Here is a 27745-nt window from a genome sequence, read left to right as displayed (position 1 = left end):
TTGTACTTCCTATGCATATACAGTTAGAGCTAGAGATTTTATCAGACTCTAGTTCCATGTTTTGGGCAAGACTAAGCCCTAAGTTATGGTATATGGTTCCATAAGTGGAAATGCATGTGTGTGTGTAATGTAGATTGAGGACTTTTTGCTTGGATCCATGCGTATTTCAGCTATTGCAAAGTTGTGATATCCTTATTTTATCATTTAAAAAGAATAGGTCTTATTTGTTTTTAGAGCCACTTTATATTCACAGCAAAATTGAGTGGAAAGCACAAGAGTTCCCGTATGTCTCTGCCCACCCCGTCTTGGCATCCCAACCTCTTCCACTTTCAACACCCCGCACAGACAGAGCAGTACATTGTCACAATGAATGAACCTACACTGACTGGTCATTATCCGTCAGAGTCCATAGTTTACATTAGGGTTCACTCTTAGTGTTGTATATCCCATAGCTTTTGAAAAATATATAATGGTATATATTGGTCAATGATTTCTTTTTCATTTATTTCCCGGTATACTTCTATGAGGAGAAATCCCCCCCTCATTGTCTCTGGGGAGGTGAAGAAAAGTTCATATAAAAAACCCAGGATAAATTATTTCCCTTTATCTACCAGTATGCAGAATAGTGAGTTGCTTCTCTCTGGTATCCTCTAAAGTGAACGTAAGTCATTTTTATTTTATTGTAATATCACTAAGAATTCATGTATTTAAACATAATTGATGTGTTTCAATGCACTGTCGTATATATGCATGTATATATAGATATACATATATATGTATATCTATATATACATACATATGTATATCTATATATACATACATATATATATATATATATATATATATATATATATATATATATATATATAAACTTGATGATAAACTTCTAGGTCACCAATGTCTATGAATCTACATTAATTTGGTGTCTTAATTGGAAGAAAGTAATCCTTAAGGTGATTTAAAATTTTGTCTTAAAACACTCTTTCATTTACTAACTCCTATAAAGATTCTCCTTAGTCTCCGAGGATAGTAGAAAACCTTGCTTTATTGCTACAAAAACAGAAGCTGCTATTTATATAGACATAAGAGCAGGAAAAAAGAAGGAAGGAGGCAGGAAGAAAAGAAAAACAGAGTAAGCAAATGAGTAATAAAAACTAAGTTGATTAATTGATAGGCTACTGCATAGTCTGGGGAAATAATTGCAGTTAATTTACTTCTATGGTATGATGTGGCATTATTATGAAGTGGTTAAGCTTGAGGGCTTGAGGTTCAGACTGCTTGGGTCAAAGCTCCAGTTCTGGGACTTTCCAGTTGTGTCTGATTGCCCAAGTCCCTTCTCTGTGCCTTAGGTTCTCCATCAGTGCAATAGAAATAAAACAGCATTGGCTTATAGGGATAAAATAAGTGACTATATATGAAGTGCTTCGATTGCTCATAGTAAATACTAACTGATTTTGTGGTAGTGATAATGATAATTTGTTGAGTAACTACTAGGGGCATCCGATATACACATATACATATACATATACATATACATGTACATGATGCCAAAAAATGTATACACAATTTAAGAAAGGAAAAAAACTAGTAAAATTGTAATACTCAATATATACAGATAACAAAAGATGGATACAAGTCACATTTGACTTCTGCAATTTCAAGAGGTGATTAAAGTTCTGATTACAGAGAACTACTGCTTGAGCAATGTTGACCAAAGTGTCCACTTGTATACCTTTTTTGGCACCCCAGTGTGTGTGTGTGTATGTGTGTGTGTGTGTGTGTGTGTGTGTGTGTGTGTGTGTGTATATATATATATATATATATAAATTTTACCATTTAAAAAATCTATCACCATTATTTATTACTTATTCTAGCACAGTAACTGGCATAGGGAAGACACAATATACCTTTTTTTGAATGTGAATTGAGCAATATTATTAGGTGTATTTGACCCATGTTAGGTTTTACTAACATTTGCAAAGAACTTTAATAAGACAAAGGAGGATACAGCACTCAGAACTTTAGCATCCAGTGGGAAAAACTTAGTGGACAAATCCCAGTAAAGATGTTTAAGCACTGAAGTGAGCTGTGAGGTATTAGTGAGTCCCACAATTCTAGTATTGCCCAAACAAATCAATATCAATATTCACCATAGTTTTTTCCTAACATAGGAAAAGAAAGAAAGAAAGAAGGAAAGAAAGGAAGGAAGGAAGGAAGGAAGGAAGGAAGGAAGGAAGGAAGGAAGGAAGGAAGGAAGGAAGGAAGGAAGGGAAAGAAAAGAAGAAAGGAAGGAAGGAAGAAAGAAAAAGAGAAATAATTTTCGTATCACTCCTCCGACCATGGAAATGATTTTAATTATCAGTTCATTTGTTGGCAGACTTTTCTGGCAGATGTACCTGCAACTTGGAAAGATAACAAATGAACCAATTCCTTACTCCAGAGTTGACACTGATGGTGCTTGCTGAATTTGCTCTCAGAAAAGAATCCTGGGCAACAATACATCTGGCACTCTGTTCAGGCATTTGTCACGTCGTTGACATGCTCAGCCTCCATTGTCCACACCACCCTGACAGCAAGTTCTTTATATTTCAAAGAAATTGCAGTTTGAATTAATATAATTAGAATGTAACTGCTATTCACTGCACAAACTCTTCATTTCCAGGAGTACAGATCTGATAGTACGTCTGTGCTCAAAATCTTCCCAGTGATGGCTGGAGGGGAGCAAGCAGATGATAAAATGACAGAATATGCACTATTTTATCAGCCTCTTTAAGTACCAACCAATGGAAATACAGGAGGAGAAGAAAACTGTCCTATCTCTGGCAAGTCAAAATAGAAATGTCTTCCAAGTTTACCAGGCTGTACAACACTTTTGTAAAATATGCCATATAGGGTATCTGAAGTAAGAGAAAGAAATGAAATAGGAAACATTACATATCTTCCCAGAGAAAATTATATGAAGTACAGTGGATAATTCATGGGTAGGATTAGAGAATTAAAAGGTGGTTGGATAACTTCATGCATTCTTTACTGCTTCGCTTTGAATGGTCTATATCACTAACCAAACAATTATTACTAAGTAAACAACTTGAGTGCTAGATTCTTGAATTTCATTCTTTGCTATTGCTACGTTTGTGCAAATACTTGATTATTGATATGGTGGAAGCTGACATCATCATCTTTACTTTAGAAATAAGATTGATTTACTGTCTCTCAAATCAGTTGACATTCCTGAATGACTCATTTGAAGGAAACGACGACCTGACATCTCCATATGTGGGCTGTTGTTCATAGCCTCTCCTCTGAAGGATATAAAATTTATCCTTGTGCATATTGGGGACTGAATGTTTGTATTCCTCTAAAATTTTATATCCCCCAAAGTTATGATATTTGGAGGTGAAGCCTTTGGGAGATAATTAGGTTTAAAGGGGTTCATGGGGTCCCCATGATGGGATTAGTGTCCTTATAAGAAGAGAAAGAGATACCGGACCTCTCTCTCTCTCTCTCTCTCTCTCTCTCTCTCTCTCTCTCTCTCTCCCTCCCTCCCTCCCTCCCTCCCTCTATTCCTCCCTCCCTTCCTCCCATGTAAGGACACAGTGAGAGGCAGCCATCTGCAATCCAGAAAGAGAGCCCTTACCAGGAACCGAATGGACTGGCACCTTGATTTTGGACTTCCCAGCCTCTAAAACTGTGAGAAATAAATTATTGTTGTTTAAGCCACCCAGACTGTGGTATTTTGTTATGGTGGACTGAGCTGGCAGTGCATAGGAGTTCATTGGTTTAATGAGCTCTGGTAAGGGATAATCTTTTCATTTTTTTGCTTTTCTTAGAAGCACCTATTGATCTTTACCTAAAATTCTGTGTCAGAAATTACAATGGGTAATGTTGTACAAAAATAGGGCCAAGGTTTGTGAGTGACAAAAGGGGTTCAAGAGATGAATACTAGTGACCCTTTTACTTTTAAACCAAATACATTATGTTAAAGAGCTGCCCAGCCTTGATTCTCTTTATAAAGGCTTTTCCAGTCAGCATCTTGGAAAAGTCTGGTGCGATTACTTGCCTGGAGGTTCTCCTATGGAATGTCTTCTTCACTTTCCCTAATCTGGGGGGATTATGTACCATTTTTCATTAAGTATCCCAGTACTTTTCAGAATTAGGCAGGCTTCAGATTCATGTTTATGTATGTGTGTATGATGGTGGGCAGGTGTAAGGGGAGTACTTGTTAAGATGTTGATGCCTGGATCCCCCCAGATCCACTGAATCAGAATTTTCAGCTGTGGTGCTCAAATTGTATAAGTTGAAAAATCAGTCTGAGTGCTTCTAATACACACTGAACTTGACACCCATAGTCCAATGTTCTCTTTCACTGATACAAATGTTCAAGATTACTGCTTAGGTGGATCTGTCTATGGTTGATATGTGTGATTTTAAAAAATGCATATATTTAATTTGTATAAATGGAAATCCATTTAAGATGTTTGGGCCAGTAGTTATTTGAGGGGATTATCAGAATATCTGTTAGACCTCCTCCCCATTTGTGACATTTCCCCTTTGCCATAATTACCCATGTTTAATTAGTTCCTCAGTCTGTCTGTCCTGTCTGGGTTAGAAAAAAATTAGTGGCCTTAAGAGAATTCTCAGGGTGGGGGTAGGGAATGGATTGGTGAGGAGGGATTTTCTATCCCTCGTTTGACCAATAAATTGTGGGATGACTTGTCATGTGAAAAAGAGCTTGATTTGTCCAAAGAAGGGAATAGTGATTCCCAGGACCCAGCCTGTCTCTAACACCCCAGAAGACTTTATTCTGGGGGGGGGGGGGGGGCGGAGTTATTTCACAGTTTCAGGCAATTTACTTTCCAAACACATGCAACAGAGATTTATATTTTAATGTAAAAAATCTTTTAATAGAGTAAATAAATATGTCTCCCTCCAATGCATTTGTTTTATTATTCTGGATGTTTAATAATAGAATTGTGTGTCTAAACACATGTTTAGACATTTAAATATATGCACACAGGGAAAATATCAAGCTTGCAGGAAAGGCCCAGCCTCCAAACACGGACGCTCAATGGAATTTGCCTCTGTGCCACCCCAGAGGACTTTTTTCTTTTTCTGAGGTTTTCCCAATAAACTAATTGGTGATAAACTAAATGTCGTGAATATATAACAAATATTTTCCAAATAATTTTTTTTTTCAATTGTAAAAGAAGTACATACCCATGGAAGAGACTATGGGAGGAAAAGAGAAGTGTAGAAAAAAAATAAGAGGGAGAAAGTTTTGGCTAGAGTGCTAATTTTAGAATCAGAGAGATATGGATTAGAATCCAGCCTTATTAGTTGTATTCCCTTTAGTACAGTACTTCACATTCTGAGCCAGTCTTCTCATCTGTGAAATGGGAATAATGTTTCTCTCCCATGGGCATGGTAAGAATTTACTAAAATCCGTTCCATAGAAGACTTAGCAAAATGCTAACAATAGAAGTTCCTAACACAATACATCTGAGCTCACAGTACTGTATTGCAGGTAACACAGCGTGGTGGTTACTAGCACATGTTTTTCAGGCAAGCAGACTTGATTTTGAATCCCTTTTGATTTTAGGCAGAATTACTGATAATTGGCATTCCCAGCACTAAGTACATAGTATTTTAAATACTTTGTTGAGCTCTCTTAAATTAATACTGTTATTATCATGAAATAGATTTCACTTATGTCTGTTTTTTATGATTTATGAACTGAAATCCTCTAATCCTTGCCTTAAGCTTGCAAGCACTCTTCCTAGTTTGTTAGAGTTATAAAACAAATACCCTCAAAAACAATTAACATTCACAAGAAAATAGAAGTCTTTGAGGCAATGTTTCCTTTTATTATCATATTTTTCTCTTTTCTGAAAACCAATGAAAAATGGCAGTTGTATATATAAAACAGTAGTTAGCCTTTATATGGATGATATTTTCCTAAAAGCTTAGAAGTATTTCACATTTGCAGGAAAACACTGTGTTCCCAAGTTGGATCTGATTAAATTTCAAATCTATGTTAACATCTCATTATTTTTCAAAAAAGTGAACGCGACACTTAACGGAAAATGCTCAGTGTCTGCCAGCTCTGTTTTTGTGGGTTCCTTCCCAAGGCTGTCTTGGGACCCAGGAGGGCTGGGTCGCAGCTACATCCTTGTTAAAACAGTTACCCTGCGTGAATGCTGGCCCTTAGTTTTTCCTTCCTTTCCCCTCTCCCATCCCGACATTGTTTCAGCTACCAGCCCCTTAATATTTTCTCTGAAGCAAGGAAAAGGGAAGGGCAAAAATGACTTTGAAAGAATAACATTTCTTTCTATGGACTTAAATAGAACACTCAACGCAAAACATCCTGTGTTTTCTTTTAATTGATGACACTCTGACTATAGTAATGGGTGAACTGAAAACCAAGTCTTGCTGTTCAGATAGGCATTGTTTTAGTCACATATTGCCCTACTGAGGGAAAGTCGTTTGACTATTAAAATTTCAACCTGGCCCCTTCCCCTGCACACTCCAGGCCTTCTTATCTCACTATGCCTTTCTTCACTCTATTTACTTATCACCTTCTAACATGTGTTTACTATGTTTTTTTTTTGTGTTTATTCCCTAACTCCCTTGGCCATAACAGATGCCCATGACAGTAAGGATCTTTTTCTGTTTCTCTCACTGTGGAATTCTTTGTTCTTAAACCAGCACCTGGCACAAAGTAGCCACTCAATAAATATTTGCAGCATAAATGAATGGACTAGTTTCTTCCTCAGTGTCCTTTCCCATATGGCCATGGGGAAAAGAACTGGTAAAAATATGAGACAGAATCCTATAAACATAATATGTTTATACCTAGTAGATATGTTTGGAGTTTACATATCTTAGTTGGTGAGGAAGAGTACAGCTAGATAAAAGAGAGACCTCTCCTCGTCACTCTCTATCCTCTTTCTTTGTTTTTTTTTCTTTAAAGCTTGACTCACCTGCCCCTCAATAGGATACACATTTCTTTGCTCATCATCTACCACCCCTTACTAGAATGTAAGCTTTTTAAGAGCAGGATCTTATGTATTTTGTTCACTGCTACAGCTCCCTGCTTAGAACACTGTATGACACAGAATGATCACTCAGCACACACATGTTGACTAAGTGACTGCTTGGATGAGCATGGTTGTCATAAGCTCTCCCTGCCTGGCCCTGATTCCATCAGCTAGAGCATGACTGAACACCAAGCTCTTGGTACTGCGGAGGTAAACGATGGGTGGGGAGATGAGAAAGGAAAAAAAATGACCAAGCTGACACTAAGTTTCCCACTCATAGTGAAAAAGACACCCCACTCATTACATATGTAGTATAGTGTGAGCCCAGGGACGGTGGTTTTGGTCCAGGACTGTACACTTATTTTCAGAATAAACTGAAAGAATTTCTTGATGTCACATTTTTATTATCTGTAAAATCAAAACGGTGTTTTGATGGCTATAGTGGAAGGATAGAAAGGGCCTGACATGTGATAGGTGGTCAATAAATGTTAGATATCATCATCATCATTATCATCATCCAGGGTTTGGGAAACTACAGCCAAATCCAGCCTTCAACCTGCTTCTGTACAAACAATTTTATTGGAATGTAGCCATGCTCATTCATTTTTATTTATTTTTTTTATTGTCTAAGACTCTTTGTCACTACAACAACAGAACTGAGTAGTTACAAGAGACTATATGGTTTCCAAAGCCTGAAATATTTACTCTCTGGCTCTTTACAGAAAAAGTTTGTGAACCTTGATCTAGAATGTGGTCAATCAACACTACAACTAAATCTAAGTTCAGCAAAGTGTGCTCCGTGGACCAGTGTGGTCCACACCCTGTTTACTACTGATCCATGACAAGGTAAGTACGGAAAATAAGAGTAAGTGTTTAGAACCTTCTATAACAATTTGATGCTCTGTTGCTGTCCAACTGTGTGATTTTGGTTTATACAAAAGTGTTCGTTTATGATATACTGGAAATTAAAATAAAAAAATCTCTGGCTCTTCCCACTGGAATACAATCTAGTGTTTTGTAATAAGATTTTGTTGGATTGGTAACTTAGACACATTCATGTCGTTTCAGATGAGAGCACCTTGCGGGGGCCCATCAGATGGGAGTAACGGACAGGTCCTGAGATTGCAAGTGACCTGGGAAGGTTGACGAGTGAGCCCATTAATAACGTCATGCAAATGGATTTTCTATGCAGATGGATGGGCCAGCTACAGTTCATGTATCAGCTCATATAGTTGTAATGTGTTGCTTCATATCTGAGAGAAGGCAGCCGCCTCAGGGTATTATGTGTGTCTTACGTACATATATTAATTAATTCCTTTTGAGATAAAGGTATTTTAAGTTGATAATTCATCTTCTCTGAATAGGAAGCCAATGACTTTCCTGGAAATCTAGCAAAACAACAATTCTATGACCAGCCTTGTTTTGTTGCATGTGTGTTTAAAAAAAGCGGACTGACTTTTTCCTTTTCTGTTGTAGAATCGGTTCCAAATCGCAAAGGCTGCCAGAAAAAACAGACAAACTCTCAGGAACAACAATACCCATTATGTGTGCAGTAGGAGCTGCCAGACTTTGATTACTGGCCAGACATTAACCCCTTTCGTGTCTTATGGGGGAAACACCAAGTCTGAATCTAGACACTTCCAGGATTTTAAGTCACTCATGGTGTGCAAGACCAGGGGATTTATAATGACTGACGCAAAAAAGGGCTATTATGAGACGGAAGTGCAAGTTCAAGGCCACGTCTCCTCGCTTCCTGAATTCTGCTGTGACTCATTCTGGCAAGCGAACATACACTTGATTACCTCTGCTTTTCCCTTTGTAGGCTGCTGGTCATGGGTGAAAGGTACAGTGCTCTTGCTATCTCCCCTCCTGTGTTTTCAGCTAGATGTCACAAGAAAAGGGGCAAATTCAGCACGCACAGAAGAATGAATACCTGTGGGTTCCTTGAGACCACCTTTACAGTAAAGCTGCTAGAAAGGAGAATTCCTGCAAATGCTCCTAGGATCAGTTTTTCCTCCTGTTATATACCCTGTAGGTCAGCAGACTGTGTTCCATTTTGAGAGCTCAGATAATCAGAGAGCGATGCAATTTATAGTGAGAGGATGATGGTGTGTGTGTGTGTGTGTGTGTGTGTGTGTGTGTGTGTGTGTAGTGTTCTTTTACTTTACTCTTTAATACATAATTATTGATCATCTACTATCAGGTGGCTGGGGACACCAAGTTAATCACAATCACAACAATAGGTACCATTTATTGAGAGCTTATTGCATGTCAGTATTATGTTAAACATTTTACCTACACAAATTTTAATTCACTTAATTTTTTTTTAAAAACCTGTATGAAATCCTCATTTTGTTTGTGTTATGTGCCATTGAGTTGGCTCCGACTCCTTGCAACCTTATGATTGAGTGGTGTCCACACTGTCCTGTCCTCACAGCCCTGCTCAGCTCCTGTAGACTCAGCCTATGGCTTCTTTTACCTGAGTCAGTCCATCTCATATTTGGTCTTCCTCTTTTCCTGCTGAATGCTATTCTTTCCAGCATTATTGTCTTTTCCAAAGGAACCTGCCTTCTCGTGATGTGCCTGAAGTAGGACAGCTTCAGTTTTGTCATTTTTGCCTTTAGTGATATTTCGGGCTTCATTTGCTCTGGGACGCACTTGTTTGTCTTTCTGGCGGTCCCTGGTATCCACAGAGCGCTCCTCCAGCACCATATTTCACATGAATCCCTTTTTTTCTCCTCTCAGACTTCTTTACTGTCAAGCTTTTGTATCTGTACATAGTAATTGGGAATATGAGGTTGTGGATGATCTTAGCTTTGGTCTCTAATGGCACATCTTTGCTCTTAATGATCTTTCCTAATTCTTCCATTGCTGCCCTCCTGAGTATCAGCCTTCTCTTTATATCTTAGCTGCAGTCTCCATTTAAATTGATGACTGAACCAGGGTAAGCAAAATCTTTAACAATTTTGATATCTTTATTTTCTATGGTAAAGTTCTGTATTTCTTCTGTAGTTAAGATTTTTGTCTTCTTGATGTTCAAATACAGCCCTGCTTTGGTGCTTTCTTCTTTTACTTTCATTAGAAATCATTTCAAATCATTGCTACTTTCTGCCTATAAGATGGTGTCATCTGCATATCTTGTTATTAATATTTCTTATTTTATTTTTTAAAAGTTTATTGGGATGACAATGGTTAGTAAATTTACATAGGTTTCAGGTATACAATTCTGTATTACATCATCTATGTATCACATTGTGTGTTCACCACCCATAGTCAGTTATCCTCTCATCACCATATATTTGATCCCTTTTACCCTCATCTACCATTCCCCTCCCCTCTTACCCGCTGGTAACCACTAAATTATTGTCTGTGTCTATGAGTTTTTGTTTCTTTGTATGTCTTGGTCCTTTGTTGTTTTCAGCTTTATAGCCCACATATCAATGAAGTCATATGGTTCTCAACTTTTTCTGTCTGACTTATTTTGCTTAGCATAATAATTTCAAGATCCATCCATGTTGTCACAAATGGCACTATTTCATCTTTTCTTATGGCAGAGTAGTATTCCATTTCTTCCACCAATTTTCACCCCTTTTACCTCTGAGTCTAGCCCAGTTTTTCACATGATATGTTCATACAAATTAGGGCAATAAAAAGCACCCTTGTCTGACACCTTTGCCTACAGGAAACCATTCTGACTCTCCAGACTCTGTCCTGACTGTGGCTTCTGGTGCACAGTACATACACATCAGGACAATCTAGGGCTGAGGCGCACCATTCCTTTCAGGGCAGCCCGTAGCTTTGCATGGTTGATGCAGTCACAGGCTTTCCTGTAGTCTGTAAAACATAGACTAATAACTTTCTTCTGAAATTCTTTGGAGCACTCCAGTATCCATATTACATATTACATATTAGTAAATTGTGTCCCAGGAAACTCAAAGGCAAAGGACGGTTAATGTCAGAAGTAAGATTTACATCCAGATCTGTTTGATACAAAACCTTATTCATTATGATGAATTACCTTCCTAAAGATGAATAAAAAATAAAAAAAGCCATTTACTTAATTTCTTGGAATTCACATTCTGGTTGCAAGAAAAGTATGTGAATGGAAAGACTGTAATACAGCTATATACAAAATACCACAATTAACTAATTCTGTTGGAGGGCAGGAGAAATTGGATAGAGGAAGGCCCCACAAAGAAAGTGGTACTTAAGCCATGCCTCTGTGGAATGGGATGAGAGAGAGAGAGAGAGACAGAGAGACAGAGAGACAGAGAGACAGAGACAGAGAGACAGAGAGAGAGAGAGAGACAGAGAGAGAGAGAGAGAGAGAGAGAGAGAGAGAGAGAGAGAGAGAGAGAGAGAGAGAGATTCAGTTGGGTGTGCTTGTTGAATAGGAAGAGACGTGGACTTACTCAGAGGCAAACAGACCTTTGGCTTACAGAGTAATTCTATGATGCACAATAAAGGAACTTGGCAGTGGGTAATTCTTCAATTCTATTTGCCCTGTCCATATCTGTGTCTCCTTTATTCTTCATGGCATTACCATGCCTTACTAAAAGGGGACACAGGGAGAAAATGGTCTTAGCCTGGGTGAATTACAGGTGATGATGATTGTCATGGAAACCACAGAAAAGAGAGACAAAGTTAACTCAGTTCCTCTGCTCACTGTAATGGTAGGATGAAGGTATCTACCAGCCCTAGAAGTGAAAATGAAGGCTTTGGCTATGTCTTAATATTACATGGAGAGAAAACAACTGATATAATTGGTTCTCTTCAATTGTACTGTTTCATCGTGAAGGTCATAGCTGCCTAGTTCTGTCACCAGACATAGGGAGGCAGATAAAGAAAGGAAAGCAGCATTCACAGACAACCCTACATGAAGATGACTGTGATAGAGGTAGTGCTCTATCAGAAAACTGGGAAATAAAGTGACCACCGCACCTATCCAGTCCCAGCCAGCAATCTGGCACAAAGGGAAGGAAACAATGACCTTAAAGTCAGAAGAGGGTAAAGGGGGTCAAATACATGGTGATGGAAGGAGAACTGACTCTGGTGGTGAGCACGCAATGTGATTATAGATGTTGTATTATAGAATTGTACCCTTGAAACCTATGTAATTTTGCTAACCATTGTCACCCTAATAAATTTAATTTAAAAAAAAGTCAGGATGTTTCTGAGCCTTGGGTTATTCTGTTTAGGACAAAAGACAAGCACTGAATAGAGATGCCATGACTGATGGTATTGTTGGCAACCACAACATCACAATCCTTTGAAGTTTCACTTTGAGGAACTGAGATCTAGTTTTGAAATTTTGGGATTTAAGATTTCAGAATGGAATAATCACTGGACTTTTCGTTTGCAGCAATTCTGGGTTTTGTGCATATTTTTAAAAGGGATACTGGACGTTCCTATATTCATTACAAAGTCCTCCCAACCTCCACATCTTCCTGTAAAATGCCTCTGCTCCAGTCTTTAAATACATCCTGTGACTGAATATGATTATAGCATATTTACATTCATCCTTGTCTATTGTATCAAACGATCATGAAAAAAAAATGCCCATCATTAAAACTCCAACGTGATTAGATTGGCATGGGGAATGGGTTTGGAGCTGGCATGGGAGAGAGGATCTGACTCTGGGATTTCATGACATCCAAAACAATAGGACAGCTGCTTTCCCATAAACAGATTATTATTATTATTTCTACCTAGACAGCTTGATAGCAGCCATTATCTTCTTTCTGGGTGTCTTATCAAGTTCCGGCTGTGTGCAGCATGGGTGATAAGGAATGAGAAATGTCACCCATGGGATTGCCAAGGATTGTTTCTATGCACTGCTGTTCAGCAGCAGCCAATCCCTTACAACCGAAAAGTAGTCCTATTGTTCACGCTGGGCAGTTGCTATTCTGACTACACCAAGAGAGCAGAAAGAGGATGTAGTTGCCATTGGATGAAAGATTGAAATTTCATTACACTCAGCCAAAGTTCAAGCAGTCCTGATCTTGAAAAGCAGAATCATTATGGAATATCTTTGAAGACAGAGACGATGAGGGAAGGAAAGGAGAATGAAATGAGCTCAGAGCTTTATAGAACTATGAGGGAGTGTAAAAACGGAAAAGAGAGAGAGAAAGGTATAATGCTTTCAATCATTGGCTTTTAAAATGCCAGCCATACAAGCCACAAAGGAATTGAGTAGCATCGCATAACCATCACTTGTCATCCAATTGTTTAATGTAAGAACTCCATCTTACATAATACTTATCAGAAAATAGTTAATTTCCTGGATTTCTGTTTGTCTCTGTTTTACACAAAGTTCTTGAATAAAATTAATCGGTTGATATTGAAAAATTTCCTTTGAGAAAATAAACGTCTTCTTTTAGATGTAGATGTACTGGCTCTAAATATTTGAGGAAGATAAATATAATCTTATTGTATTTTTATTTCAGTATCTCAGCTTTTCCTAGGGAAAAGACGCATTAAGAAAAAAACACACAAGCAAACTTAATTAATTAATTAACTAATTCATTAAGCATATGACTAACCTATACTATATTCCTCCCTAAAGTGTTCAGAGTGCTTTAGCTTCTTTACACAGAGTTTTAGGGTTATGTCGATATTATAATGTAAGCTGCTTGGAAGTGAGCCAAATAAATTTTTTTCAACATCTTAAATCACTGTTCTGAAATTCAAATTTCAAATGAATAAAATACTTTGCTCTTAAAACAACAACTTCCAAAATTATATTGTAATCATGAAATCATTATGATGAGGAATGGGAGGAGGTTGGGTAAGCGAAAACCAGAAAGAAGACACAAAGGAAGGAAGGAAGATGTGGGAAGGGAGGAAGGGCCTTTGACTCCCTTTTGGAGTGTGATCTCCGGGAGGGCAAGGACCTGCTCTTGATGTTTCTACAATGCCTTAGACAGAGTAAATACTCAGAGGAGATTTGTTAAATGAATTAGTAAGAGGTATGTAGAAAAAAAAAATGGTTTCAGTGCTAAGATATCCAAAGGAGCAGTCTCCTCACTAAACAATTTTAGGTTTTCATCTATTAATGATTTATTAGGAAGCCTAAAGCTTCTCCAATTTTAATACACATATGAATTAACTGGGGATCTTGTTAAAATCCAGATTTTGATCCAGTAGACCTGAGATAGGATTTGAGATTCTGCAGGCCTATCAAGCTCCCGGGGGACACTGATGCCGCTGGTCCATGGGATATACTTTGAGTAGCAGTGTGCTAGAGGGGCTAGGGCTGGGAGCCATGGGCTTGAGCTCCAGTGTCAGACATTAAGTATCTGTGTTTTTAGGCTAATTGATTAGTTTCTGAACCTCAATTTTCCTATCTATATAATGAGTGGACTGGATTCACTTAATTTACAGGGTTCTCATAGCCTTAATATTTTAAAATGGAAAGAAGGAATGAAGGAAGGAAGGAAGGAAGGAAGGAAGGAAGGAAGGAAGGAAGGAAGGAAGGAAGGAAGGAAGGAAAAAACATACATTTTAAACATAAAATATCTCTTTGTTAATATTGATATTTTCAATTCAAATTCAGGACTATAGGTCTTTAATTTAACCCCTTTTGTATTTAGTCTCTCACATTGGAAAATCCTAGTTGTCAAGGGCAGAGGGTAGAATAAAATTCAAATATCCCATAATTACTGTTGACTTTATCTCAGATTAATACAAGGCTCAGAAAAATACAAATACGTTAATTGAGAACAGCTGAAATGTTTCTGTGTGTAGGGTCTCCTCATTTTCTCCCTGGTTTTAATAGTTGTACTGTATCTACATTGTCAGATAGCCATTACATACCATACACTCCCTTTTAGTCATTATTCAGTCTTAGGTTGACACATAATTATTTGCTTAATGCTCATGAGCAGATGTTATGTCAATGTCTCTGTAGTCATCTTGTTTGTCTAAAGCTTGTTCTCTAGTAGACTCCTCAGAGAGAAAACGAGATAAATATTTCCTGAATTCTTGAATGCTGGTAGTCATTTGTCTGTGCTTTTTATACTTAAAGGTCAGTTTTGCTGAATATAAAATCCTTGGTTCACATTTATTTTCTTTGAATGCCTTATATATGTTATTCCAATTTTGTCTGGCATAAAGTGTTATAAAGTCTGATGATAACCTAACTGTGTTTGTTATATAAATTGCATATTACTTTTGCCTAGATGCCTAAAGGATTTTTACCCCCCCCCCCAACATTTTTAAAACTCCATTAATTTTACTAAATTATGTCTTGGTGTTGGTTGTTCTGGATGAATATTCTCAGATACATGGTGTACTGTTTCAATATGTAATTTAAATTCTTTTTTTTCTTTTAATTTCAGAAAAATTTCCTTCAATTATGATTTTTAGTATGTTTTCTTCCCTCACTTTGATTTCATTATGAAGACTTGCTGTTATCTATGTGTTGGATCTCCTCTGCCTTCAATTTGTTCGTTTTCTTGAATTGTTTCTAGCTCTTTTAACTTCCTTTTCATTTTAAAAATTCTTATTCTTTGCAACATCTATCTATTTCTCTTAAGATATTATTTGTACATTTATTATCTTGTGTTCTTTCTAATAAAGACTTAATTTCTGAAATATTTTTCTTGTATTTTTAATGCTCTGAATTCTGTCTTCTCATTTCTAAAATTAAAATAAAATTTTATTTTTAAAAATGTTTTAATATCTTTCAGATTCTTTCCCTTAACACCTTTTAAATTATTTTGAAATTAAAGACTATAATCTTGGTGTATTCTGTGAACATGTTTCTGATGTGCTTTCATTGTCTGAAGTGATGTCATTCTACTCTTTTTTCTTTTCTGTTTTTTTTGTCATACAGTAACTGATTTGTTACTCATTTTTATGTGAAACAAGTTTCTGAATATTTAGGAGGCATGGTTCAGGGTAGCATTGATACCTTGACAGAGCTCCCTCTTTTGTTTCCATGAAGTGTTAAAAAATTAAATGTTTGCTTTCTGACTTTTCCTGGCTCTGGATTTCTCTTTCCTTTGTCTCTATTGTCCTTATCCTAATCAATTCTGAATCCACTCTCAGGAGTCTGGGCCAAGTTCTATTCTGGAAGGGAAAACTGGACGGTCAGTTTCATAAATGTATTGGGACCGAACTATTTCTAGTCCCTTCTGTTCTCACTGTAGGCTTCTTGCATTCATTTTTTATTAGAGTGGGAGAAACGCCTGTCAGTTTCAATTGCTATTCTCAGATTGGGCTTTTGCACTTTTGAGTAAATATCTGTTGGCTATTTTCATTTTTAAATATTTTCATTAAAAATATGGTTGACATACAATATTATATTAGTTTCAGGTGTACACAATAGTTATTCAACATTTATATTTAAAGAAGTGATCACCATGATAAATTCAGCAACCATCTGACACCATACCATGCTATCACAATATTATTGACACTTAAGTTTGTGAACTAATCCTAGAAAACGTTCTACATACCTCATTGCTGAATATCACTATGGTCACCTTCCAAGTACTCCCCTTGGGAAGCTATGTACCGAAGCCAGTGCCGAGTCCACCCTTCAGAGCAATTTTGGAACTCTTTTATCATCAGAGCTTTTGTTATATTACCCTTGATGTCCTGAATGTCATCAAAAAGTCTTCCTTTTAATAGTTTCTTTATCTTTGGGTAAAGGAAGAAGTCATTGGGGGCCCGATAAGATGATTAGGGAGGGTGTTCCAATACAGTTATTTGTTTACTGACTAAAAACTCCCTCACAGACAGTGCCATGTGAGCTGGTGCATTGTTGTGATGCAAGAGCCATGATTCTTGGCAAAAAGTGCAGGTCATTTTCATCTAACTTTTCACGCAGCCTTTTCAGCACTTCCAAATAGTAAACTTGGTTAACTGTTTGTTCAGTTGATACAGATTCATAATAAATAATCCCTCTGATATCAGAAAAAGTTAGCAATATCATTGCAACAAGGTCTCAAACTTAATTGTCAGACCTTGGACATTACATCCCCATGACTTGTTTTACACCTGGAAATTTGGACCACTTATTACCCTTCACCTTCCCCCTCTTTTTAATTTTTCATTTGCAGTTGACATTCAGTATTATTTTATATTAATTTCAGGTGTACAACATAGTGGATAGACATTTATATAACTTAAGAAATGATACCTTGTCTGTCTAGTACTCACTTGGCACTGTATATAGTCATTACCATATTGTTGATTATATTCCCTGTGTTTTATTTTGCATTCCCATGACTACTTTGTAACAACAAATTTGTACTTAATTTTTTCCGATTTTTCACCCATGACCCACCCCGACCCTCTCCCTCCTAGCAATCATCAATATGTTCCCTGTATCTATGAGTCTGTTTCTGTTCTGTTTGTTTATTTTGTTCTTTAGATTTCACATATAAGCAAAATCATAGTGCATCTGTCTTTCACTGTCTGACATACTCCATTCAGCACAATACCCTCCAATCCATCCATGCCACCACAGATGGCAAGAACCCATTTCCTTTTCTGGTCAAGCAGTATTCCATTGTACAGACAGAGGTGTGATCAAAAGATACAGTGAATGTTTAAGTTAAAAGAAATTATTACAGTAGAAGACACATAACCATTAATCCCCCTCACTTCCATCGCTCTTGCCACTTTCTGAAGCAGTTCTGGAAGTCCCCTGTCATGAGGGTCTTTACTTCATCCTGTATCATGACAATGTTTCGTGTCACACATTGCTTCCAGTATGGCAATTTCTGTCAAATAAAAACATTATGGTGTGTTCTCATCCACCTTTTTCACCAGATCTGGCAGCATGTCACTTCTGGCTCTTCCCCAAAGTCAAAATGATTCAGGACATTGAGGCAGCCACACAGCGCAACTAAAGACACTCATGAAAGAGGACTTCCAGAACTGCTTCAGAAAGTGGCAAGAATGATGGGATAAGTGTGTTCAAAGCGAGGGGAGTATTTTTAGGGGGGGGTTAATGGCAATGTGTCTTTTACTGTAATAGTTTTTTTTTTTTTTAACTTAAACATTCACTGTATTTTTTTTTTCACACCTCGTGTGTATCACGTACTCTTTATCCATTCTGTTGATGGACATCCAGGCTGCCTCCAACATCTTGGCCATTGTAAACAATGCTGCAATGAACATACCGATGCACACATCCTCTTGAAGTAGCGTTTTGGGTTTCTTCATATAAATACCAAGAAGTGGGATTACTGGGTCTTTCTTTGTCTCTTGTTATAGCCTTTGTTTCAAAACCTATCTTGTCTGGAATAAGTATTGCTACCCAGCTTTTTTGTTTGTTTGTTTGTTTGTTTGTTTGTTTCTATTTTCGCGAAATAACTTTTTCCATCCCTTTACTTTCAGTCTCTCTGTGTCTTTCAATCTGAAGTGAGTCTATTGTAGGCAGCATATGTAAGGGTTTTGTTTTCTTATCCATTCATCCACCCTATGTTTTTGATTGGAGAATTTAGTCCACTTACATTGAAAGCAATTATTGATAGTAGTTATTGCCATTTTATTATTCATATTTTTTATTTTTTTTCCATCTTAAAGAAGTCCCTCTAACATTCCTTGTAATACTGTTTTGGTGGTGATGAACTCCCTTAGCTTCTTTTTTTATTTTTTTTTTGTCTGGGAAGCTCCTTATCTGTCCTTTGATTTTAAATGATAGTCTTGCTGTGTACAGTATACTTGGCTGTAGGTCCTTGTTTTTTCATCACTTTGAATATTTCATGCCAATCCCTGTGGCCTGCAAAATTTCTGTTGAGAAATCAGCTGACAGTCTTATGGGAGCCCCCTTATAAATTACTAGCTGCCTTTCCTTTGCTGCTTTTAGGATTCTCTCTTTGTCTTAACTTCTGCCATTTTAATTATAATGAGTCTTGGTGTGGGCCTGTTTGGGTTCATCTTGTTTCGGACTTTCTGTTCTTTCTGGGTTTGTATGTCTATTTCCTTCACCAGGTTAGGAAAATTTTCAGTCATTATTTCTTCAAATATGTTCTCAATCCCTTGCTTTCTCTCCTCCTTCTGCAACCTCTATGATGTGAATGTTGTTACGCTTGAAGTTTCCCAGAGGTCCCTTAATATATCCTCATTTTTATTTATTTATTTTTTGATTCTCTATCCTTTTTGCTATTCTGATTGGGTGTTTTCTACATCCTTGTCATCCAAATCACTGATTCAATATTCTGCTTCATCTAGTCTGCTGATGATTCCTTCCAGTGCATTCTTCATTTCAGTTATTATATTCTTTACTTCTGACTAGTTCTTTTTTTTATTTTTTCTATGTGATTTTTTATGCTTAGTATATCATTGTTGAAGTTCTCACTAAGTTACTTGAGCAATCTTATAACTATTTTTTTGAACTCTGTATCTGGTAAGTTGTTTGCCTCCATTTTGTTTAGTTCTTTTTCTGCAGTTTTCTCCTGTTCGCTCGTTTGGGACATGTTTCTTTGTCCCGCCATTTTGGCTGCCTCTCTGTGTTTATTTTTATGTATTAGGTAGGGCTATTATGTCTCCCAGTCTTGATGGGTGGCCATATGTAATAGGGCTCCTGTGGGGCCCAGAGGCACAGTCTCCCTGTTCACCTGCTCCGAGTTATCCAGGAGTGTCCCTTATGTGGGCTGTGTGTTCCCTCCTGTTATAGTTGAGTCTTGATTGCTGTTAGCCTGTCAGTGGGTGGTACTGACTCTTAGTCTAAGTGGCTGTGTGGTTTGGCCACATTCAAGCTTATGGGTTGCTGTGCAGGGGGCTTACCTTTTGGAGCAGGATGTGCCCCTGTGAGCTCTGATGCCTGCTGAGACTGCCTTTTGTGTTGCCACTTGTGAGGATAATTGGGTGGTGCTCTGCTGTAGTCTGAAATTAACCTCCAAGTATGTTGGGGGTCTCTTGGTTCTGGGGTCTCTTGGGAGGGGCTCTGGTGCAAGCTCAGTTCATCCACTGCCTGTGACTGGCTAGGGTATACCTGGTAGAAGCTACCGTGTTTCCCCAAATATAAGACCTAGCCGTACCATCAAGTCTAATGTGTCTTTTGGAGCAAAAATTAATATAAGACCCGGTCTTATTTTACTATAATATAAGACTGGGTATAATATAGTATAGTATAATATAATATAATATAATATAATATAATATAATATAATACCTGGTCTTATTTTACTATAATATAAGACCGGGTCTATAATATAATATAATATAATATAATATAATATAATATAATATAATATAATATAATATAATATACCAGGTCTTATATTAATTTTTTGCTCCAAAAGATGCATTAGAGCTAATGGTCCAGCTAGGCCTTATTTTTGGGGAAACATGGTATTAATACAAAGGAATCCATGGTTGGTTGCTACCTATGCTATATTTGGAGGCCTGTGGGAGAGGCCACGCTGGGAACTGAGGATGGCTACCACCAGTACCAGGCCTGAGGTACCTTCGCAAAAAGTCTGGACACTCAGAGGCCTGCTGCCACTACTGGCTCCCATAAGTTTCAGCCGCTGATTAAGCCTCCTGTGGTAACACAAGTTTGGTGAGGCAGGGACTCAGTGAGTCCGCAGGATGGAGCAGCAGAGCTCACCAGGCCAACATGTGAGATCAATAAGATTCACATTTGGCCTGTGGGGGTGGGCTCAACACAGGAAAGATGGCGCCCATCTTCTGGCCGCACTGAGAACCGTCTCACACCAGGAAAATGAGGACTGTCTCTTCAGTCTGCGCCTCAAAGTTACATAACTCAGTCTCTTTCCACTTGTCTCCGACGCTCCCAGAGTCACCGTCCCTCTGCTGGGGCCCAAGGTGAGTGCCTGCGAGCGAGTAAGTCTGTGTGCGGGTTGTTTAAGAGGATGTCTGGTTTGCCTGCAGCCTTCTGTCCCACCTGGACCATCAGAATCCCGATTTTTTCACAGCCAGATGTTGTGGGGCTCCTCCTCCTGGCACCAGTACTCTGGGCTGGGGAGGCTGTGGTCACTTGCTCCTCCATGGGGAACTTCTGTAGCCAAGATATTCCTTTTAATTTTCATCCACCACATAGACGTTTAGGGCTGGCCTATTCGCATCTGTCCCTCCTACTAGTCTCAACATGGCTTCTTTATATTCTTAGTTATAAAACGTCCGTTCAACTAGACTTCAGATGGTTCGCCAGGTTGATTTTTCTAAAATTTAGTTTTAAATTTAATGTGTTCATGGGATGAGGCAAGCACAGGGTTTATCTAATCCTCCGTCTTGGATCTCCTGATCCTGTTGGCTATTTTTTCTATTCTGTTCTCATGTTCATTAGAGGCTCTATTGCTTTGCTCTGCTTTTTCTCACTCAAGTAGCAGGTCTTGTGTATTTTGGTGGCTAGTTCTCATTTACTTGTATTTTGGGTGTTCTGGAGATACCTTGTCACTTAGTTTTATTGTAAATTTTGTTTTGTTTTGTTTTGCTGACTAATGTTTCTATTTGATCTTATGTGGGAATTTGGAAAGATTAAAAAATTATGTCACTGCTGCCATCACCCCATAATCCTTCCTAATTATTTGTTCTCCTTTTTCTACAGTTGGTTTTTCTATTCGTTTTGGTACTTGTGTTTGATCCTGGCTGGAAGCTTACCTTTGACGGGTTATTTTTCTAAGCCTCAGTTGCCTTATTGTTCTTAAATTGATTTTTCAAAAAGTCTAGCCAATGGTAGACAGCTTTTAGGGAAGTCCACAGATGCTCGAGTCATTGGAGGCCATCACTGAACCCCCAGCACAGGTACCGTGGTCCAGCCTGCTGGGGTGGCCACTGCCTTGGAGATTTTTGTTTGAAAGAGTCAAGCTGGTAAATAAATCAGATCTTTGTCTTTTATTATCTAATAGAAACCTCACCTAGAATTACAATTTTTTTCATAGCAGCTCTTTTCTATGAGGTGTCATTCTTATTTGCCTCCAAGACATTTTTGAAATGAGAAAAAGAGAATGGTTAAAATGAAATTGCATTTTCACCTAGTATTTATATTTTTAAGCCATCAGATTGTCTATTTAATGATGTTAAGAGGTTAAACATATAATTAAATTATTATCATCAGAGGTTGAGCCATGGATTCTTATTTTTGACTATTTACTTGCCTTGGCTGATAATGTAGGTACTGGGCTCAGAAAGTTTGTCTCTGAAATGTGTATGATAGCCCAAGTATCTAGTGAACACTGCGTGGCCCCTGACCAATGATTAAAGCTTCACCCAACACTTACAATGAGTCTTACAAAGCAGAAAATTTCGTGTTCTACTTAATTTTAAGTGCTATACTTATTTTGACCATATCTTATAACTGTTCCAGTTCTATCACATTTTTATAGTATGAAAGACTGTTGCTATTGTGACATTATAACAGCTTCCATTTATTGAGAGCTTACTATGTGAGAGCCAACATTTTAAGTGTTTTACTTGGTTTAACTCATTTAATCTTCACGAAAGCCCATTGAGATGAGATCTGTTATTATCCCCACTTTACAGACAAGGGAACGGAAGCACAGAAAGATTAAGTAAATTGCCCAAAGTCAAACAGCCAGTAAGTGACAGGGCTGGATTTTTAGCTCAAACCATTTGAGTAGAAAATTCCTATACTATACAAAATTATATTTCTTGTACTATAAACTTTTCTTTAAGTCAGACACCAAGAAAAATGACATGTATCAGTCTAGCCACAGAATGCTACATCATCAAAAATTGTATATGTTTACAAGCAGTCTAGGTAATATGAATTCCCTTGCAGAAATTTTCTAGTAATCAGTCTCTAGTAGGAGGTTTCCCTGTGTGCTGGACATGTTGAAGATGTAAAATAAGTAGAAGAAATACTCCCTTTTAATGGACATGAAGATTTATAGAAGTAAGTGATGTTGTTGGTGGGTTGGGAGGATAGAGTTGGTTCTATAAGGTCTGAAGGCCATAGTTGGAAGGCGATAGATAGTAGTTCTTGAAATTACTTCATTTCAAGACACTGCCATCCAACTTTTAACTGGGTCTGCTAGTCCTTGAAACATAGGCAGCAGGTTTGCCTCTGACCTCAGTGCTTCAAAATGAGAAGCACTAAGCCCCAAATTTCTTCTCACAGTCCTATTGTCCATATCTCGTAGTTTCCATGTACTTCTATGTCAGCCCAGATCTAGAAGTCAAAGCTTTCACAGGTTTCCACTAGGAAGCCAGTCTATATCAGTTATGGGTTGAATTATGCACTGTAAAAATGTATATGTGCTATCCTAACTCCCAATGCCTCAGAATGAGAGCTTATTTGTAAGTAGAGTTGTAAATGCAGTTCAGTTAAGATGAGGTCATGCAGGAATGGGTGGGTTCCTAATCCAATATGATTGATGTTCTTATACAAAGAAGAAATTTGGACACAGACACAGAGAAAACACTTTGTGAAGATGAAAGCAGAGATCAGGGTGATGCTTCTACACACCAAGGAACACCAATGATTGTCAGCAAACCTCCAGAAGTTAGGGAACAGGCATGGAACAGATCCTTTCCTCACTGCCCTCAGAAGAAACCAATCCTGCTAACACCTTGATCTTGGATATCTAACTTCCAAAGCTATGACCATACATTTCTATTTTTTAGCCATTTGGTTTGTGGTACTTTGTTATAGCAGCCTTAGAGAAAGAACACACCCCCAAACATTTCCTGAATTGGTTACATTTTACAGGAGATATTGGAGGTAGGCCTATCACAGGAATGGATCACCACACACAGCCCACAGCATCCTCGCACTTAACTTGCTCCATCTTGCCCTTTACTTTTTCTCCTTCTCATCTCTTCCATTCTGGTTAATCTCTAAATACATAGCTTCAAATTTGTCTCACTTGTTTTTTTTCAGAGTAGCTTTTCCCTTTCTCTGCAGTTATGGCAAGAACCAACATCGGTCCTGGGGTTCAGTTTCTAGCTCAACCATTCATCAAGGTACATGTCACCCACAAACAGCCCATTCACTTGGAGAAATTCTTGTGCCAAATGTCATAGTAAGAACATTTTCTAGATGGCCTGGTTTCAAATCTTGGCTCTGCTACTTACTTGGTGTGTGAACTTAAACGAGTTACTTTAGTTCTTTAATGATAATAATAATAATAATAATAATAATAATAATACTCCATTATGCTTGTCTTAAGTGTGGTGCCCACCTCAAACAGACTTTGAGGCAGACATTTGAATACAGATGATGCCTTGGGAAGGCTCTCAGGAATAGCACAGTAAGGGAGTGAGAGGGGCAGGATGGGGCAGAGAGAAGTTGCCCTGTGACTCAACCGGTGCTTCAGCTCTTCTCATGGGGACTGTGGAGCTGGATGGCCTTCCAGAGTAGTCTCATATTAGAGCAAGGGGGCTGAGCCTTTTTTCCCTCTCACTGCAAAACTAGTTATTGGAAGTGCGCTACCTCCCAGTGAGGGATCATAACCTTTGGTGAGACACTTCCTTTGACTGAAAGCAGTTTGTTGAGAGCAACTTGTCTCTGGGCAGACAGTTGCAACACTCTCTTGGTAGCTGCAGAATGAGTATCTTGGCTGCCTGTCAATGCTTCGGGCAGTTTGCAGGTGACACATCACAGACTTTACTACAGAGTAATCGTGAGCATGAAATAAGTTAATAAGTTAGCAATGTTTAACTTTATGTAGATACATATAATTCACAAAATCATTTCACATGGACTTTGATTCTCATAGAGGGCTTGTAGGTGAGTGAAATCGATAGTTCATCTAAAATGTTCTCTAGGAGAAGTATGAAGCTCAGAGCAATTATGTTACTTCCCCAGGGCCACTCAGTTAGTAGGAACCTGGCCCTCCTTATTTTCAATTTCCAGCTCCTTATTTGCAGCCACAGCTAATTTTGATGCCACAGCACCCATGTGTAGGCTTAGTCTCACCAGCCCTAATCTTAGGACAGACTGTTTTAGGGACTCACGATGTCCTAGGCTAATGGCAGGATTCACCATTAATGATTCTGTGGCTGGCCTGGCCCTGCCTTGAGCCATGATGAGGCTGCAAAGATGGCTGACGGGATGAAGGCATTTCATCAGGGAAGGGTGCCCATCTGGATGTAAGAACCCTTGGGAGATGGTCTTTACCTTAGTGGATTCTCTGTGTTACTGGATGTGTCTGGCCTCCCACTTCAAAGACTTGATTTTGTGTTGTTTATGAGTAGAGAAGGCTTTCAGGGGAAGAATACCCTTAATAAACACAGAAACGACTAATGTATCACTAGAATTCTACTTTTTATAGTTACCCCAAATACTAGAAACCTCAGAGTAACACATTTTCTCCCTCTAACTAAACTAATCAAGTATTTGCTTGTTGAGCATAACATCAGAGCAAAGGGAGTTGGGTGAGCTTAAGAAACATACCTCAACTACTATTGCTGGGAGCCCTTTTCTTTTCTGTAGGACTACCACCTACCTGCTTTAATGTTTCTGTCTGGAGACCAAAGGCCCCTCAGCCTGGGTAGGGCTGTACACAAATTATCGTCTTTGTCTCTGGGACTCTCATTTTCCTATGTTCCATGGTTGACCAACTCCCCTTTTTAGATCATCACATTAATAACTAATGACTTTACAGGGAAGGCCACTCTAGCCAGATGGCCATTCTGACTCCTTGGAGAGATTCTGCATGTCTCTGTGCTGATTTTATAGCTTAACTCTCAGAGGGTAATTCTATGTTCCTTATTTAGAGAGGCAGCAGAGTAAGCGAAGTGTTCAGAGCAAAGGCTCTGAAATTAGGTTGCCTAGGTCTGCATCCTAGTTTGCATTTTGCTAACATTGTGGTCTGGGACTGGTTGCTTTCACTGGATACACATTTATCTACATGATGGAGGTGGTAATAGTACAGCTTTCGTAGGGTTGTTTAAGGATTTAGTGAAGTAATTCGTATAAACCACTTGGAAGGATGTCTCGCAAAAAGCAATGGCTAATTAATTTTAACTAATGACACGTAGCTTATAAACATTGCTTACAAACTAATAATCAGAGTGAAAATTTATTGAGTAGTTATATAATCCAGGCACTGTTATAACCCTTTTACACAAATGTCATGTAAACCTTTCAAAACTCAGTAGGATGGAAAATATTTTGAGTCTATTTTATAGATAAGGAAATGGAGACAGAGAGGTTAGAAACCACAGCCAAGAGGTGGAGCAGGTGACCTGCAGGAATCAAGATTATCATCTCTGTGAATCACCTGCGTGTTCCAGTCCTGCAAGTGAACCAACACTGCCTCCTGCGCTAGAATCCTTTCCTTGCTGTCATGGTTCCTTAAACGAGTGCCCTGCAATGCTCTTCCAATCCCACAAGGGAAAGACAGATCTTTCATGTCACCAGGAAGCTGGAGCTCTGTTACTTACTGATCCATGTTTCTGTTTCTTCAGCTTTCTTCTCCCATGATCTAAGCAGTCCTGTGTCCCACGTCCTCTTCATCCCAGCCTACCCAACCTGCCAGGGCCCTTCTGGCTCAGTGTTGAAGTCCCCTGATAGCAGCTGCTGCACTAGCCTTTACCTGCTCCCTGCTGCAGTTCCCCAGAGTATAATATACTACCTGTCTGAATGGACTTCCTTCAAACACAGGCAACTAGGGTGCCCCTTCTTCTGCCTCAGTGCCTGCCCCTGCCACATTACAAGGTAGGGCATGGCCATGGGTCTCAGTCTCCCTGGTATTGCCTTTTGGGTGGTCCTTAACTAGGGAAAGCCCATTTCAGTCTTGGAATATAATTATTAAAGGTATAACTGGAACTGAACCTGTGTCTCCTCGCTCTACATTTCTCATTGTGGGTGAGGTTGAAAGATGATGGCTGGGGCCAGTTGTTTGGGAGTAGACTGCATGGATGGATGTAGGACCTGGAGTCTGAGGCCTAATGCTTCTGTTCAACATAGTAAAGGATCCTGGGAGGCAAAGGACTAAGCCATGTTCCTCTCAAAACAGAGGAGGCTCAAACCTCAGTGGTGGCTTATAGGATCAGAGAAGCAAGAGGTAGGGATTGAGACTGAATTACATAGGGAGAACTCAAAGTTAGCTGAGGACTGTTCAGAGGGCATGCAGGTCAAGAATGGGTGAGAGGGAGTTCTAGATGACTCTCTCAATTATCATTGTTCTGTGTGGTGCATGCAGTGGGAGGCTCAAGCAAACTTAAAGGGCCCGTGGCTCATGGGACAGGCACAGATTCTTTACTTTTTTTCACCCTCCATCACCTCATCATTTTAAGTCTTAAGTGCAGGTATGGTGTTTATGTCTAGAAAAGACTTTCCTAGGGCTTCCCAATCTGTTACATATTGCTGAGTCCTATTGTCAAAGAGAAAAGAGAGACTTTTCTTTTTGTGATTGATGAAAGTATGTAATTAGGCTCTGATACTGTCAGGGTTTTTGTATTGCTCTTGGGCAGCTCTGCACGATTGGGCACTCTGTGCTGTTGCCTCAGGTTCTGTATTAACCACCCTTAGAAAGTGTTGAATTGTTTTATGTCCACGTACTTTTGTCTATGCTGTCCCCTCTACCTCTTTTACCCTTCCCTCTCTTTAAGACACCACTGGAACATTGTGCTCTGACTTTGTGCTTCCTTGTGTGTGTGTATGCCTCTATTGAAATAATAATATTGAATGCTAATTATACATTAAGCACAATCAATTTATGAGTTAAGTATTATTATCTTTGTATAACAGATTAAAAACTGAGACTTGAGCTAAGTTTTCATTCTCCCAAGGTAATCTGCATAAGCAAAGTTCAAAC

At 38.5% G+C, this 27745-nt stretch overlaps 1 long non-coding RNA gene across 6 annotated transcripts in view; it reads left to right on the top strand.

The window, feature by feature from the left end:
• The window catches only part of LOC109452868 (uncharacterized), a 92585-nt gene that overhangs the window by 32636 nt on the left and 32204 nt on the right, over positions 1-27745 (top strand). For 4 of the 6 annotated variants that reach the window (XR_016022469.1, XR_016022466.1, XR_016022471.1 and 1 more), the window contains 2 exons: positions 7760-7883; positions 8106-14468. This is a non-coding gene — a long non-coding RNA (uncharacterized LOC109452868). Of the gene's footprint in view, positions 1-7759; positions 7884-8105; positions 14469-27745 lie in introns of those variants that run through there. The other 2 variants (XR_016022468.1, XR_016022467.1) reach the window with 2 other exon arrangements.

Source organism: Rhinolophus sinicus, chromosome 1 (genome assembly GCF_057876585.1).
Source record: "Rhinolophus sinicus isolate RSI-liver-muscle chromosome 1, RSI-T2T, whole genome shotgun sequence".
Classification (NCBI taxonomy): Eukaryota; Metazoa; Chordata; class Mammalia; order Chiroptera; family Rhinolophidae; genus Rhinolophus; species Rhinolophus sinicus.
This window is presented reverse-complemented; position numbering and strand designations above follow the sequence as displayed.